Source organism: Erinaceus europaeus, chromosome 20 (assembly GCF_950295315.1).
Source record: "Erinaceus europaeus chromosome 20, mEriEur2.1, whole genome shotgun sequence".
Taxonomy (NCBI): domain Eukaryota; kingdom Metazoa; phylum Chordata; class Mammalia; order Eulipotyphla; family Erinaceidae; genus Erinaceus; species Erinaceus europaeus.
Genome location: NC_080181.1, coordinates 7,939,491 through 7,955,357, shown reverse-complemented (window position 1 = coordinate 7,955,357; position 15,867 = coordinate 7,939,491). Strand labels below are relative to the sequence as shown.

The 15,867-nt window shown below is 38.5% G+C and overlaps 1 long non-coding RNA gene across 1 annotated transcript in view; it reads right to left on the bottom strand.

Annotated features, from left to right (window-relative positions):
• Positions 1 to 15,867, bottom strand: part of LOC132534959 (uncharacterized) — a 54,766-nt gene that overhangs the window by 14,233 nt on the left and 24,666 nt on the right. The window lies entirely within an intron of this gene.

The window sequence follows — 15,867 nt, the reverse complement described above, 5'->3', positions numbered from 1 at the left end:
GTCTGCCCGCCTCTCCCCCCACCATAAGTGGATCACTATTACTGCATTTCTCAAACTTTTAGGTATCCAACTTAACATCTGCAGTAAGCTTTTCAGGGTTTAAATTAGTACTATATTAAATGTCTGTGGTAATAATAAATACCACTGTATATCACTATGTTGGTTTACTACAGTAAGTTATTCATAGCAAATTACTTTTTAAATGTAAAAAAGTGACTGGCTCTTGGTATTGATAGTAGTATATGCGACCTGCATCTGTTGAGGTTTTTCATCATCTTTACCCCAAACAATGAAATTTCAGCCATTCTTGTTCTCAGCTAAGATGATTCTGCTTTATAAGTGGCTGTGTTCTTTAATCAGTTTAATAAAATCAGGTCTTTAAGATCCCTAAATTACATTTCAGGTAATGTGTAGATTGGATTTCTTTGTAGAGAGCTGCTGTTTCCAACACTGTAGTAAATGCTAACCTGTTGTGAATTCATATATTCTTCAGAAATGCATTCCCAACTGGAAATGCATCTCAATGAAGATCCTTTAATTTTATCATATAAATTTAGTAAATCCTAAATCTCACATATTTTCAAACCAGAAAGAAAAAAGTATATATTACCATGGAATTCAGAAATTAGAAACTGACTCTAGTCATATATGCATGATTAGGGACAATTTCTTTAGAAGTGTCTTGGAGAATTGAATGGCCTTACTACCAATTTACTGCCCTTTTGTGCACATGTGTATATTTGTGTAATGACAAAAAGAAAATCCAGTGCAGGCTTGCATGTATGTGGCTCTGAAAACAAAGTATTTGAGAAATACCAAAACAGAGAGGATAGTCTTAAATGTGGATTAACTGAAATTTCAACTTAAACACATAATAACAAAAGTATGTTTACAATGAATACTATTTTAATCAGTAACTAAAGTGATTGCTACTCTCCCCAAAAGAAGAAATGAAAGCAAAATGGAAATCCTCCCAGATGTTGTTTCAATACTGTGTCACCTTGACTATTACCATTCTTCTCATTGGCCTGTGATTGATTGCAATGTTTTTTTGTTTTCACGGCCCACATGGCTCCCTCTGAATTTGATTTAATACACTTTCTAACACACAAGGTTTTCTGTCTTTTTATAAATGCAGTGCACAATTAATCAATCTCACATAATTTCATGCCATCTCTCTCTCCATATATATCCTTCATTAGTTATAACTGAGGAAGTACTCTGGCTAGTCATAATTCTCCAAATTCTTCCTTTATTCGTCCTTTATTTACTTTTTTTTTTTTTTTTGCCCTGGCACCAGGGCAACCTGTGCTAGACATGGCTTCATTATCAGTAATTTATCTGGCTCTGAGTTTGCATCTTCTTGTAAAGATAGCACATTCTTGTAAACATAGACCATCTGAGCTCAGTGCCAGATTGAAAAGTGGTTCTGTATATTTAAAATCCTCAAGGAACTCAACCACATACACACATGGCCAATGTTTAAACCGGTTATATCTTTCTGATCTTGACAAATGCTGTGGTATCAGTGTTTCAAGAACTACATAGTATATATAATATCTGCATCACTATATACATGTCACATGCACATACACACACATTGTCCTCATCCCCGTCAGGATTTCTGATATAATATTCTCAGGGGTCTCTCAATTCTAGTCTTAGTACCCCCAAAAGGAGCATCTTTTCTTATCTGTTAAGCTAAGGTGAGGAAGTAACATTCCTTTATCTATGATCTGGCCCCACATCCATTTTTTCTTGAAAGTCTGCTTTATTTCCTACTTCACAAACCAGTACTGTGGCATAACAGACAACATAATTGTGCTTTTGTCATTATATCACTGTAATTTTATGAAAACAAAACCTGTAGTCAGCTCTTCTAGCCCTTTATCAGTTGCTCTGTCTCATCGTATTTAAACTATGCCACAAAAAAAATATCTAGTGTTACAGTATTTTTTTCTATGGTTGAAAGTAGGTAAGATAAATGATATTAGAAATATAAAAAAGGATTAAATTTAAACTTTATAATAGACATTCCTAGGGAGATTTTAAAAAATTTTGAAATGTGGAACACCTTTTGTTTAATCTATTGTCTGTGACTACTAAGCAGTATGAAAAGTATTTACATAATGAAAATTAACTACATTTGACTCTGGTTTTGTGTAGGAAGACATTTTTATCATAGCAGTACTCAACAAATGCTGCCCTTGAGAGGTAAAATATGTGAGAGCAATCACAGGCTAGGGACAAGGCGTACACTTTTAAAATAGGATTTTCTTTTTTAAGGAGCATTTGTTTTATTTATTGGACAGAGACAGACATCAAGAGGGAATGGGGAAATATGGGTGGGGAGAACCCTGCAGCATTGCTTCACTGCTCATGAAGCTTTCCCCTGCAGGCAGGGACTGGGGGCTTGAACCAGAGTCAAATTATACAATTTTAAATTAAGAGTCAAATCAAAAGGGAAACATCCTCTTCATTTTGAGATCAGAATACAACAAATATGTTTTTTGAATATGAAACATGCAGTTGAATATTGTTACTTTAAGATCATTGTTTTCATTTAATTGAACACAGTGTTTGAAAGCCCCTCTCATCTTATATTCACTCAAAAATGTCTTCCAGTGGTCAGCCCTGGAGAGCAATCTAAAAGCAAAGACAAGGATTTGAGGGGAACGTATTTCTGGTTACTATAAGAAACAACTACTCCACTTTATAAAGCATATATAATAAGGTCAGTTACAAGAGACTGGTCTGTGACAGATGATCAGCCTAATAAATTCCTACACGGGGGGTGGGGGGGGCAAGGCCAAAGATTTACACATTTTTATGTTTGTAGTTTTCTGACATATAACTAATTGCTTCTAATTGGTTTGGCATTTCAGATATTCTACTTAGCATCAGTGGTCCCACATAGATTCCAATATGACTTGAGTCTTAAAATAGCATAGTTGAAAGACTATTTTATTGATGGGAGTTCATACTTTTTTCTAAGCACTCAGGAGAAAGTCTATAAATGGTGCTGACATTTACAATGAACTGCTAATAGAAAATTTCCCTTCTGTCTACTACAGATGTGCACTGCTTTACAGTGAAGCTTGCTAAATAGCTAAAGTGATTCCAGTTAAAGACTATGTGATTTGAAAGCATATCTTAAAATTGGGATTTGTTTATAAATAATATTTGATAGTACACTGGATTGATAAAATGTATATCTAAGGAGGGAATTTAATCAGAAGATGATAGTTTTACACATTTATCAAAAAGTAACTCTTCTAAGATCCAAAAGGCTAACAAACACATGAAAAACTGCTCCAGGTTGCTGATTGTCAGAGAAGTGAAAATAAAGACAACATTGAGATACCACCTCATCCCTGTGAGAATGGCATACATCAGAAAGGACAGCAACAGGAGTCGGGCTGTAGCGCAGTGGGTTAAGCGCAGGTGGCGCAAAGCACAAGGACTGGCATAAGGATCCCGGTTCGAACCCCGGCTCCCCACCTGCAGGGGAGTCGCTTCACAGGCGGTGAAGCAGGTCTGCAGGTGTCTATCTTTCTCTCCTCCTCTCTGTCTTCCCCTCCTCTCTCCATTTCTCTCTGTCCTATCCAACAACGACGACAACAATAATAACTACAACAATAAAAAAAGGGCAACAAAAGGGAATAAATAAAATAAATTTTAAAAAAATTTAAAAAAAGAAAGGACAGCAGCAACAAATGCTGGAGAGACTGTGGGGACAGAGGAACCCTTCTGCACTGCTGGTGGGAATGTAAATTGGTCCAATCTCTGTGGAGAGCAGTCTGGAGAACTCTCACAAGGCTAGGCATGGACCTTCCATATGATCTAGTAATTCCTCTCTTGGGGATATACCCCAAGGACTCCATAACACCCAGCCAAAAGGATATTTGTACACCTATGTTCATAGCAACATAATTCGTAATAGCTAAAACCTGGAAGCAACCCAGGTGCCCAACAACAGATGAGTGGCTGAGAAAACTGTGGTCTATATACACAATGGAATACTATGCAACTATTAAGAACAATGAACCCACCTTCTCTGACCCATCTTGGACGGAGCTAGAAGGAATTATATTAAGTGAGCTATGCCAGAAAAATAAAGATAAGTATGAGGTGATCCCACTCATCAACAGAAGTTGAGAAAGAAGAACAGAAAGGGAAATTAAAAGCAGGATTTGACTAAATCTGGAGTAGGGCACCAAAGTAAAAACCCTGGAGTGAGGGTGAGGGTGGATATTCAGCTTCCCGGGGAGGCGGGTTGGTGGGATGGGACAGTCTTTTGGTGGTGGGAATGGTGTTTATGTACACTCCTATAAATTTGTAGTCATACAAATCACAGTTAATATGAAAGGGGAAAATTGATTGTATGTCTCAAACTTTTTAAAGCACAGACTGAGTCTTTTTAATACATAGGCTGTCTTTGATATGTTGACTCTCTCAAAAGCTTAGACCAGGGAGAACAGAAGCAACCGGTGGCATAGCTATATACAAATAATGTCAAAGGACATAAATTATGGTGATGTTGGGTATTATACAGCAAATCCTAACAAAGGGATTAATTGAAGTTAACCCAATTACCAAATAATGTGATTATAATAACAACTATCTATTGTCTTCTTGAACCCTAAGACAGCAGGAACCTCACATTTCCACTACAGAGCCTGTATTTCCCCCAGTCCTGGAACCTTAGGGTGGGGTGTACTTCCTGCATGCTTCTCTCAATTCATACCAAATAATATTGCATCCGCCAATCCCAATCTAATCAACGCAACAAGTACCACCTAAGCATGCTTCACTTCAGACTGTGTCCAGAGACTTCAGGTGTGGAATGACAACCCTTCAGCTTCATTACTCGAGTGAGACCTTTCCTTTCATAGTATTTTCTAATTCTATTCCAGGCAGTTCACTTCCTAACAAAGTCCCAAAACCTAGATATAGACCAGGTCCCCTGAGACAGAGCATATGTTCACACATATCCATAAACTAGGGCAAAATATATACCTGAAAGCAAAAATACACAATAGTCTGCAGTGAGTCAGTATAAAGTTCCTAATGAAATAGAGTCTGCTTAGACTTAGATACCCTCCTCACCTACTTCCTATTACAATTCTCTCACTCACTCCAAAGCTAACCTCATCAAAGCAAGGACTGCAAAAGCTGAATAAGGGCAAGAGACAGGCATACTTTAATGATGACTCTTTAGTCACTATTAGGCCACCCCATCAGCTGGGGCCCTATTCAGGGAGTCCTCAGATTCCCAAATAGACATGATGGGCCTAGACCTCAAATAAATCCCTCTCTCCATTGTTACCGGTCATCTCTCTCAGGTCAACACAATAGACCCCTTTGTGGGGCCCCCGTAGGACCTTGCCCTCAACTTGGATCAACAACGGTAGAGAATGTTCCATCCTCTGAAGGGAGGATGGACAACATTCTCTATGCTACACCTGAGGAAGATGGGTCAATATTGGGACAGCTTGGAATGTTCCTACTCATGACCACAGAATGTGAGCTCAGATCTACAGGGATACAGAGGTCACATAGGTTCCTAAGCTGAATATGGGCCCCAGATCACATCAAATCGATGGGGTTTACAGTCAACAATATTTATACCCCTTCCCCATATTAGGGAGCTACTCTCTTCCCTGATCCAGCTTTCTGTCCCTTTTCCAGCCATGACATCACCTCCCCAGACAATAACTTGGCTCCACCTGCATATCAGATTTCAGGCTCAGAGGGAAAAAACAAAAAACTAGTATAGCTACAAGGCCCTTTGGAATATAATTAATATATGCCTACTAGCTATCTACAAAATGGAGGACCCCCCAACATTTCACCTGCACTATTCCAGCCTTTAGGTCCATGATTGGTCAACAATTTGGCTTTGTATGTTAATGCTCTTTTCAGCCACCAGGTTCCAGATGCTAGCATGATGCCGACCAGACTTCCCTGGACACCACCAATGTGTCCTGGAGCTCTGCTTCCCCAGAGACCCACTCTACTAGGGAAAGAGAGAGGCAGGCTGGTAGTATTGACCAACCAGTCAATGCCCATGTTCAGCGGGGAAGCAATTACAGAAGCCAGACCTTCTACCTTCTGCATCCCACAATGACCTTGGGTCCATACTCCCAAAGGGATAAAGAACAGGAAAGGTATCAAGGAAGGGGATGGGATATGGAGATCTGGTGGTGGGAATTGTATGGAGCTGTATCCCTCGTATCCTATGGTTTTGTTAATGTCTCCTTTTTTAAAATAAATAAAAATTAAAAAACAAACTGTAAAAAAAAAAAAAAAAGTAAGTCTTCTATGCCACAGACTCATTCTGTCTTGAAGAAACCATCAGGGTCTTTATAGCTTCTGACCTGGATAATGAATCCCTTCTAAATTTGAAAATACCCTTGACAGATAATTGTTTTCCAATTTCTAGTTCAGGGCTGAAGAGCTTATTACCTCATTTTCTTTCTTCTTTCCTTCCTTCTTTTTTTAACCAGGGCACTGATCAGCTCTGGTTTATGGTGGTGTAGGGGATTGAACCTGGGACTTTGGAGCCTCAGGCATGACAGTCTCTTTGTATAACCATTATGCTATCTACCCCCTCATTACCTCATTTTAAAGCAAATACTAGAAAATCCTTTCAACATGGAAAGACTCATGACTCTCTATAACAACATCCATTCCCTGATTCTGCATTGCTTTCTTCACAAACATTGGAAATAGTAGCTTGTCTCCCAATCCTTTATAATCAAAATCAAAATAAACAAAATTGAGGTCCCATTTTCCTTCTGTTCAAATGTTTAGCACTTTTAATATCTGCCACAATGTGCAAGGATCCAAGCCTTCTGGTACAGTTGCCTCAGAGAATTGATCTTGACTCTTGCCATTCGGTGGGTTGTTACTGACCCATACTGCAGAACCTCTACATAACCCAAGCATCTAGTTCCCTTAACCAGCTCTAATAAACTCACCTTGGGATAGAGCTTTGTGTTATCTCTTTTCTCCTATACTACTACTTATAAACATAATCACAAAGACATATTTTTGGAAGAGAAATTCTAAAGTCACAGCTTACTATCTTTTGATCATTTGTCATTGGATGTCATTTTCGGAATTTTAAAAGACAGATCTAAAGAATACCCACTTGCAAGTATGCAAGAAACCAAGGCAGTTATATCACCAGTGATTAGATCAACTCACAAATCAATACAGACCAGTCTGGATTTGGAGATTAATCTGTGCTGTTATTCCAGATGGACAAAGTTTATTTTCATTCCACAATGCCATTAGAAAACAACACTATGGGTCAGGTAGCTTGGTCCACTTTGTTAACCTAGATAACATTGCCAGCCATAACTGTCTAGCTGATTCAACAAATTATGTGATTGGCCTCAAGGGTAGCAAGGGTGCTAGACTAAGAGTCCATTTGTTTGATTATCCTCTTGTGGTGTAAGCATTTCTTTACATGTCTGTCTTACTTAATTGGAAGCTCTTATGGCTAGAGACATATCTCATCATTTCAGTACTTCATCATTAGAATAGTGTCAGCAAATCCTAAGACATCTAATAAAGTGATATTCTATTCAACCAATACATAAAGCAAAATACTTTAAAGTTATATTATTACTGAATGGGTTCGATATAACTACATCTTATTGTCATGTACAAAGAAAATTATTTTTATTTATATTCTTATTTTACTTTTTAGATGTTACCACATTGTACTTTAAGTATCTTAATGTGTGTGTTAACTCTTTTTTGTAATATTTATATTTTATAATCCTCAAAGACTCTGAGATAATTGGTCTTGGTTTAAACAACCTGTTTTTGCTATAATTTGAAAAAGTTAATAATGAAGTACTGTTAATTGGGAGTGAAATTGAATTACAGAGTATACTGCCTACCTTTGGAAAATTGCATAACTGAATGTATAGTTATAGAATATATGTATATTTGCTTCTTGAAAATTAATTTATTGATGCAAAGTCATTTGTATACTGAGTTTTTGATGATTAGGGATTATTTGTTTTTGGTGAATTTTAGTTATAATATATAATTCTATGTTTCCTTTCAATAACAGTGGTTAAGACAAGACAGTGACTACAAGTTTCACTGGTAGAGAGGCAACCCCCATTTCTCCTACCAGGACATATAGCCATAGTTACTTCTGCCCACTTGGAGGGCTAGTATTCAGAGCTACTTTACAATGCATACACAGTGATTTAGTCCTTTTCCCTGTTAGTGGAATACAGGTTTTTGCCATATGCTATAAGAAATAAAATCATTTTTCAGATCTGTATCAACCTTATTAACATTGTAGTAAAACATTTGAAGTCTATAAAATCATTACTTATTAAAATGTATCTCAAAAATACCTGCTGTCTGTATTTACTATTAATAGAAATAAAAATAAATAAAGGTTCTCATTTTCTTGCCACTCCCTTTCCCAGAAGCTTTGAGTGGGTGTGAAGTGTCTCCAAACTACTGAGAGCTATAATGGCATGTTCTAGCAGGCAGGCTTCAAGGTGGGCATCCTGGTCTGAAAGACTAGAGCACCAGCTAGACTTCAGATGAGTAAGGTAAAGGGAGACTGCCAAGCCCTGACTTGACTAAGAAGAGACCTGGGGGCTGGCCTTAGTGCAACAGGTTAAGAGCACATGGCACCAAGATCAAGGACCAGTGTAAGGATCCCAGTTCGAGCCCCCAGCTCCCCACCTACAGGGGGGGGGGTCACTTCACAGGCGGTGAAGCAGGTCTGCAGGTGTCTGTCTTTCTCTTCCCCTCTCTGTCTTCCCCTCTTCTCTCCATTTCTCTCTTTCCTATCCATCAATAACAACAAGGGCAACAAAAATGGGGGAAAATGGCCTCCAGGAGCAGTGGGTTCATAGTGCAGGCGCTGAGCCCCAATGATCACCCTGGAGGCAAAAAAGAAAGAAGAGACCAAGGGGCTGGGCAGTGTCTGACTAGGTTAGATACACATATTAGCATGTGCAAGGACCTGGGTTTCCCTGCTTCCCATCTATAGGAGGAAGCTTCCAGTAGTGAAGCAAGTACTGCAGTCCCCCCCCTTCTCCTCTCCATTTCTTTCTGTCCTATTGAATAAATAAAGAAAATAAAGCCACCAGGAACAGTGGTGCAGGCACTGAGTCCTAGTGATAATGCTAGAGGCAAAAAAAGAAAGAAAGAAAGAAAGGAAGAAAGAAAGAAAGAAAGAAGGAAAGAAAGGAGAAGTGAAGGAAAAGAAGAAAGAAGAAGGAGAGAGAGAGACCCCCAAATGCCTATGACAGCAGCAGACAGGGATTGTACAGAGCCAGATTCTGATCAGCGTGCCTCAGGGAACACCAGGTATGAGGTGAGGGAGCAGCAGCCCCAGGTGTGGGACTGGAAGCAGGTAAGGGGGCTAATGAAGAAGTCCAAAGTTGGAGAGATAAAGTGGCACCATGAGAAGACTTTCTCAATGTTTACACTGGACAAAGCTCTCAATTCCAATTCTGGAACTTTCATTCTAGATAGTTTCCTATCTTGTGTCTGGCTCTCCTATGCAAGGGGTTATGATCTGTTTGCTTGGTTTGTCATCTCCCAGGCCTTTGCCATTCCTGACTGACTTTTTCAGATACAGACAAAGAGGCAGAGAGAGAGAGAGAGAGAGAGAGAGAGAGAAAGAGAGAGAGAGGGGAAGGGAATGAGGGAAAGAGATCCCACAGTGCTGAAGTTCCCTTCAGTATGCTGCGGGCCAAGCTCAGCCCTGTGTAGCACATGTGGGAAGGAGTACCTATGTAAGTGAGCTGTTCTCCCAGCCTAGGAGCTGTTTTGCTAAATGATGTTGGCTCTTGGGCATGGGTAGTCTGTTTATGCAAACAGACTCTCATACCTGAGGTTCTATAGTCCCAGGTTCAATTCCCTGCACCACCATAAGCCAGAGCTGAGCAGTGCTTTGGTAAAATAAATAAAACAATAAAATAAAAGTTAAAAAAAATAAATTTATGACATCGGCTCCCTATATCCACTTTTCAACTATCATGCAGACTGAAATGGACCTCCTTGAAAATTCAGCCCAGATGAATCAACTCTATTCCCATTTCATGTGGCTGCGTGATCCTAGCTGCCTGCCTTCTTTCAAGTTCTGAGGTTTTCTTTCACTCCCTCAATTGTCTCTGAAACTAAACTTACTGTTTTAGATGTCTCCATCTGTTATCTCCATGTGCCTCCTGCTTCTGCAATTCCCTCTGCCCTCAAATTTGGACTCATTTTCCTTCTTTGAACAGCCCCAGATAACCTACACAAAGTCCATTATAAAAATGAAGCTATCATAGGGAGCAGGCCTGCGACTAGACTGTTGGCCACATTCCCCTCTAATCAGTGACCACACCTCTCAGCCCACACATTAATACTCACAGGCCTGCAGGGAAGGTTCCCTCAGCAGTCATTTAACATCACTGATGATCAACTCAATCTGATACGTTGTCATTTGAAGTTGTCCTCCCCACCTAACCCTCCAAAAAAAAAAACAAAAAAACAAAACAAAAAAAATCCTATTCTGAACCTGTCTAAATTGTCCCCATCTCCACAAAGGAGAAATAAAATGATAAAGCAGAGCCAGAGAAGCTCTTGAGTGACAAAAATGAACTTCTATACTTACAGGAAATAAATTGCAAAGGTTTAAGTTTGCATCACTCAGAGCTACCTACTCCTGTGCCTAAGGCTCTGAGGCAGTTACCCTGGAAGTTACCCAGGATGCTTTGGGAAAGACCAGTGACAGCAGTTAAGCCACTGCACAGATTTCCAGTGGTTTACATGCATACTTTCCAGAGGAAACAGTGACCCTATAAAATGACTACTTCTCATTGTATATAGAAACTTTCAAAATAAAAATGCTAAAGTGTGGGAGTCGGGCTGTAGCGCAGTGGGTTAAGCGCAGGTGGCGCAAAGCACAAGGACCGGTATAAGGATCCCGGTTCGAACCCCGGCTCCCCACCTGCAGGGGAGTCGCTTCACAGGCGGTGAAGCAGGTCTGCAGGTGTCTATCTTTCTCTCCTCCTCTCTGTCTTCCCCTCCTCTCTCCATTTCTCTCTGTCCTATCCAACAACGACAAGAACAATAATAACTACAACAATAAAACAAGGGCAACAAAAGGGAATAAATAAAATTTTTAAAAAAATGCTAAAGTGTTTTGATGTTTGGAAACTACAAACGAATGAATTTTTAGTTAGTGTGTCACTAGATCAACCTAACCAAGGAGCCTTAATTAAAATTGCAGACTATATTTTCAGATGCTTTTTCATAAAACCCATTTCCAGGAGAAAGTTTCTTTGAAATTAATATGTTTTTTTTTTAATTTTAAAAACTTTCATTAAAGCTTACTTAGCCTAAATTCACAAGAGCTAATTAAATTATATTCCTGAGAAGCTTAAGAAATCTGTGAGAATTAACTTAAAATCAAATTTAGGAATAAATATGAAACAGATCATCCTAGTATTTATAGTGTTAGGTTCCACTGCACCTGAAAATATCTTTGCCTTTTATTACTATTGCTTAACCTAATTTTACTGTAGTGGTAATTACTGAGTATTCCAAGGGAAGTTAATTACCCTTCCCTAACCTTGACCAAAATGTATGCTACAAAATGAGTTCAAAATTTTTAATCAAGAAAAACCTTTTCCACTGGGATTTTCATATTTAAAAATCTAATTAGCTTTTAATGAGACTAACCACCTTTTATGTTATGAAATATTAATTGGAATTCAAACTATTTATAGCTCTTTTTAAAACAATCTCTTAAGTTAGTATTTTATGTGTCTATTTTACAATTTCTTACCTTTTATTTATTACTAAAGGAGTAAACTTTTTTTTTTAACCAGAGCACTGATCAGCTCTGGCTTTTGATGGTGCAGGGATTGAACCTGGGATTGCAGAGCCTCGAGCATGAGAACCTCCCTGCATAACCATTATGCTAGCTACCTAGCTACCTCCCCCCCCAAGTAAATATTTTAAAGATTTTTTTTCACTATATATATAAATTTTTATTAAATATAGGAACTTGCCTAAAACCCAGTTTCTGGAAAATTGTAAATATATGTATGAAAAAAGTTAAGTTGTGAGATAATTTCAAAAACACATCTGATGTGAAATTGTGTTAGTATGACAACACATATGGAACTGAAGGGGGTTATACTAGGCAGAATATGTAAGAATAATACTAGATAACATAACTAATAATTTGAGATTTATTTATTTTTATAAGAGACAAAGGAAAAAGCCACAGTGGTGGTGCTGGGGACTGAACCCTTGACCTCAGTCATGCAAATCCTGTGCTCTAACACTCTGATCTAGCTCTCTGACACAAGAGTAAAATATCGCTTGCCATGGTCTGCTTTAGATGTTGTATGCACTTCTCTCACAAACAAATTAATACACAATTTTTTAATATTTATTTATTCCCTTTTGTTGCCCTTGTTGTTTTATTGTTGTGGTTATTATTGATGTCGTTGTTGTTGGATAGGACAGAGAGAAATGGAGAGAGGTGGGGAAGACAGAGAGGGGGAGAGAAGGATAGACACCTGCAGACCTGCTTCACTGCTTATGAAGTGACCCCCCTGCAGGAGGGGAGCCGGGGGCTCGAACTGGGATCCTTACGCCGGTCCTTGCTTTGTGCCACCTGCACTTAACCCGATGCACTACTGCCTAACTCCCAATACGCACTTAATTTATAAGACTTTTTACAAGATAAAAAAATTGTAAGTTTCAGAATAAAGAATCTAAATTTCTTCTGCTACTTTATGCATTCATTTTTGTAATGGGATGTCTACCAGGAAAGAAGGAACTCAAACTTCAAAAATCAAATCACCTGGGGTACCTGTTAAACATGCCAAGTCCATGGTCTTTCTCTTGGAGACTTTGATTTAGTAAATTCTAGATTATATTAGGCTCTAGGAACTCATATTTTGAATAAGTACTGTATATACTTTTTTTTCCCTCCAGGGTTATTGCTGATGCTAGGTGCCAGCACTATAAATCCACTGCTCCTGGGGGCTATTTTTTTTTCTTTTATTGGATAAGACAGAGAGAAATTGAGGGGGAAAGGGGAGATAGAGAAGGGGAGAGAAAGACACCAACAGACCTCCTTCACTGGTTGTGAAGTGACACACCTGCAGGTGGGGATCCAGAGGCTCAAACCAGGATCCTTGCACAGGTCCTTGCGCTTTGTACTATGTGCACTTAATCCAGTGTGCCACTGCCCAATTGTCCTGCATATGATTCTTAATGGAGAACAAGTTTGAGGACATATAAGAGCAGAGGTTGGGAAATGGGGCCTAAAGTCAAATGGGTCTGGTTTGACCCTTAGTTCTACCACAGAGCACAGTTCTAAGTTACTTAAACATTCTGTGATAAGGTTTCTTAATTGATAAAATGGAACCAATGTCTGTGTCTCTCACGGATGTTTTTGTGACAATTAAATCTAATAATGCATGTGATGTGTATGGCACAGAGCCTGGTGACAGGAAATAAACAGCTGTTTTCTTTGTCTCCTCCATTTATTTCATTTTTATTTTTGTTATTTAATTTCAGTAGAAGTCACCTTCCCCTAACTCTCCAAAATGCTACCACAATGTTTCATTCTACAATTTCAGCCTGACAAGTAGTCAGTTCTGTCTTGGCAGAGAGAACTGATGGGGCAAAGTGAAACTTTAGATTTGACTTGGCTCTAAACACGTACTTGTAGGCTCAGCCATGACTTTCTTATTAATCAATCAATTCAACAATATCTCCCAAGTTCAGTCCTGTACTAGGCTTGAGGGTATATGAGCAAGAAAATCTGATGTGTTTTCTGTTCTTGAAGTCACTGAGCATCCTGTGGCTTCTGTGAGTTTCTGTAGAATTTGTTTTTGCCAGATCACCATTGCTCACACTGTGAACTGTCAGCCACTTTTGTCCTCCTCTCTCTTCTACCTTGGGACCTTCATATTCCTTGTTGTTGTCTGAGCTACAACTCTTAATCTCAACCCTGGTTCCGATGACTGAAGTCAGAGAGAGGAAGCCCAGATGTCCTGTACACACATCTGAGGGGGTAGTGGGGGGGAGTGAGGCAACTTCATTACAGAACTGATCATTGAAGTTATGCAAGTTCTTGGTAATCTACAAGGCATTTTGAATCTATTGACTTTTTAATTGTTACAACCTTGAAGAATATGTAAATCTTTCTGAATGAATAAGATTCAAGTATTTTTTTTCCTCAGTAACTCCCCTGCCCTGGTCTAAGTATCCAGTTCTAGGTCACGTTGGCAAACCATCACATGTCACACACAGTATTTTTTTTTTACCTGCTATGTTGAGTGAGCCTGCCATTTATAATTTGTACCCATAGAATATATAATCACCCAAATAATGTAGACTTGAGAGAAGATGGCATAGGCCATCTTATTGATACCTGCAAATATAAATCAAGGGTGATCAGTCATGAAAAAAATCTACTTATGTATGATTATCCCCTTCAGGAATAATGGATGATCCCTCTTTGTTCCTGCAGATTTAATTAATGCAATATTTAGCATAGGTGCCTAATAAGCATTTGTTGAACAACTAAATGAGGTTTCAGAAATCTGGGCATTTTATCTGTGCCAAAATCAGAATTAGTCCTCAAATCAACTTAAATGCATTCCAGAGTAATTTGATGGCCTACATTAACTACTACAGGTGATGAAATTATCTTCTGAAGGTAAATCAAGTACAAGGTCAGTTTCAGGCCAAATAACCATAAGGATTACCCCCCCCCCACACACACACACACACAAACACACCTCTACTATCCTTTCCTCCTTATTTTTCCTAGCTAGACACCATTTATACAGAAATATGCTACATGTACCTAGTCATTTGTTCAGACTGACTTGAAATAGGTACTTCATCAGACAAGTCTACAACAAAAATTTTATTTTATTTTTTTAAACTTTTAAAATATTTTTTAAATTTTTATTTTATTTATTTATTATTGGATAAAGACAGAGAGAAATTGAAAGGGGAGGGGAAGGTAAAGAGGGAGAGAGACAGAGAGACACCTGCAGCCCTGCTTCACCACTTGTGAAGCTTTCCCCCTGCAGGTGGGGACCAGGGGCTTAAACCTGGATCCTTGCACACTGTAATGTGTGTGCTTAACCAGGTGCGCCACCACCTGGCCCCCAAAAATTTTATTTTTAAAACTCAATTTTTTAAACTAGTTCTATATTTGAATGATTTAAAATGTAACTTTGTCAAGTGATTTTTTTTAAAGGTCTGATTTCTGTGTAATATCTCCTTCATCTTTACTTCTCTTCACTAAGAATTTGGTACAGGGAGCCAGAAGGTCCTATCACTGAGTTATTTAGTATGTCAATTTCTCCCCATGGGGAAAAAAAGAGATTAATGTATTTTTCTTTATTATGGGAGCACTGTGATGTTATCATCTTTCTGATGGCAAAAACTAACTAAAATTAGACTTCACACAAGGTGCCTACGATAATACAATCTACTTTATGGGCGCTCTGCAGACATTTCCTATATTAGCATTCACAAAAACAGTGCTTTCTATTGCATTTTAAAGCAAACTGTATTTTTTACCTTTGTTTCTTCCTAGTAGTAAAAGCTGACTATACATATGTTTTTAGCAAGGTTAAATCTATTTAAAATCAGAGACTCATTTAATCTTTCCTTGCAACATTTTACTTCTTGATGACTAAAGGCATTTGTTAGAGACAACACAGATCTGTAGCTCTGTCTCATAGCTTAATAGGCTTTTGTTTGATTACTGTATTGATCTCACTTTTAAAAGATGCAAATATATGTGGCTTACTTCCTGAACTGTTTCTTTATTCCCCCTTAGTT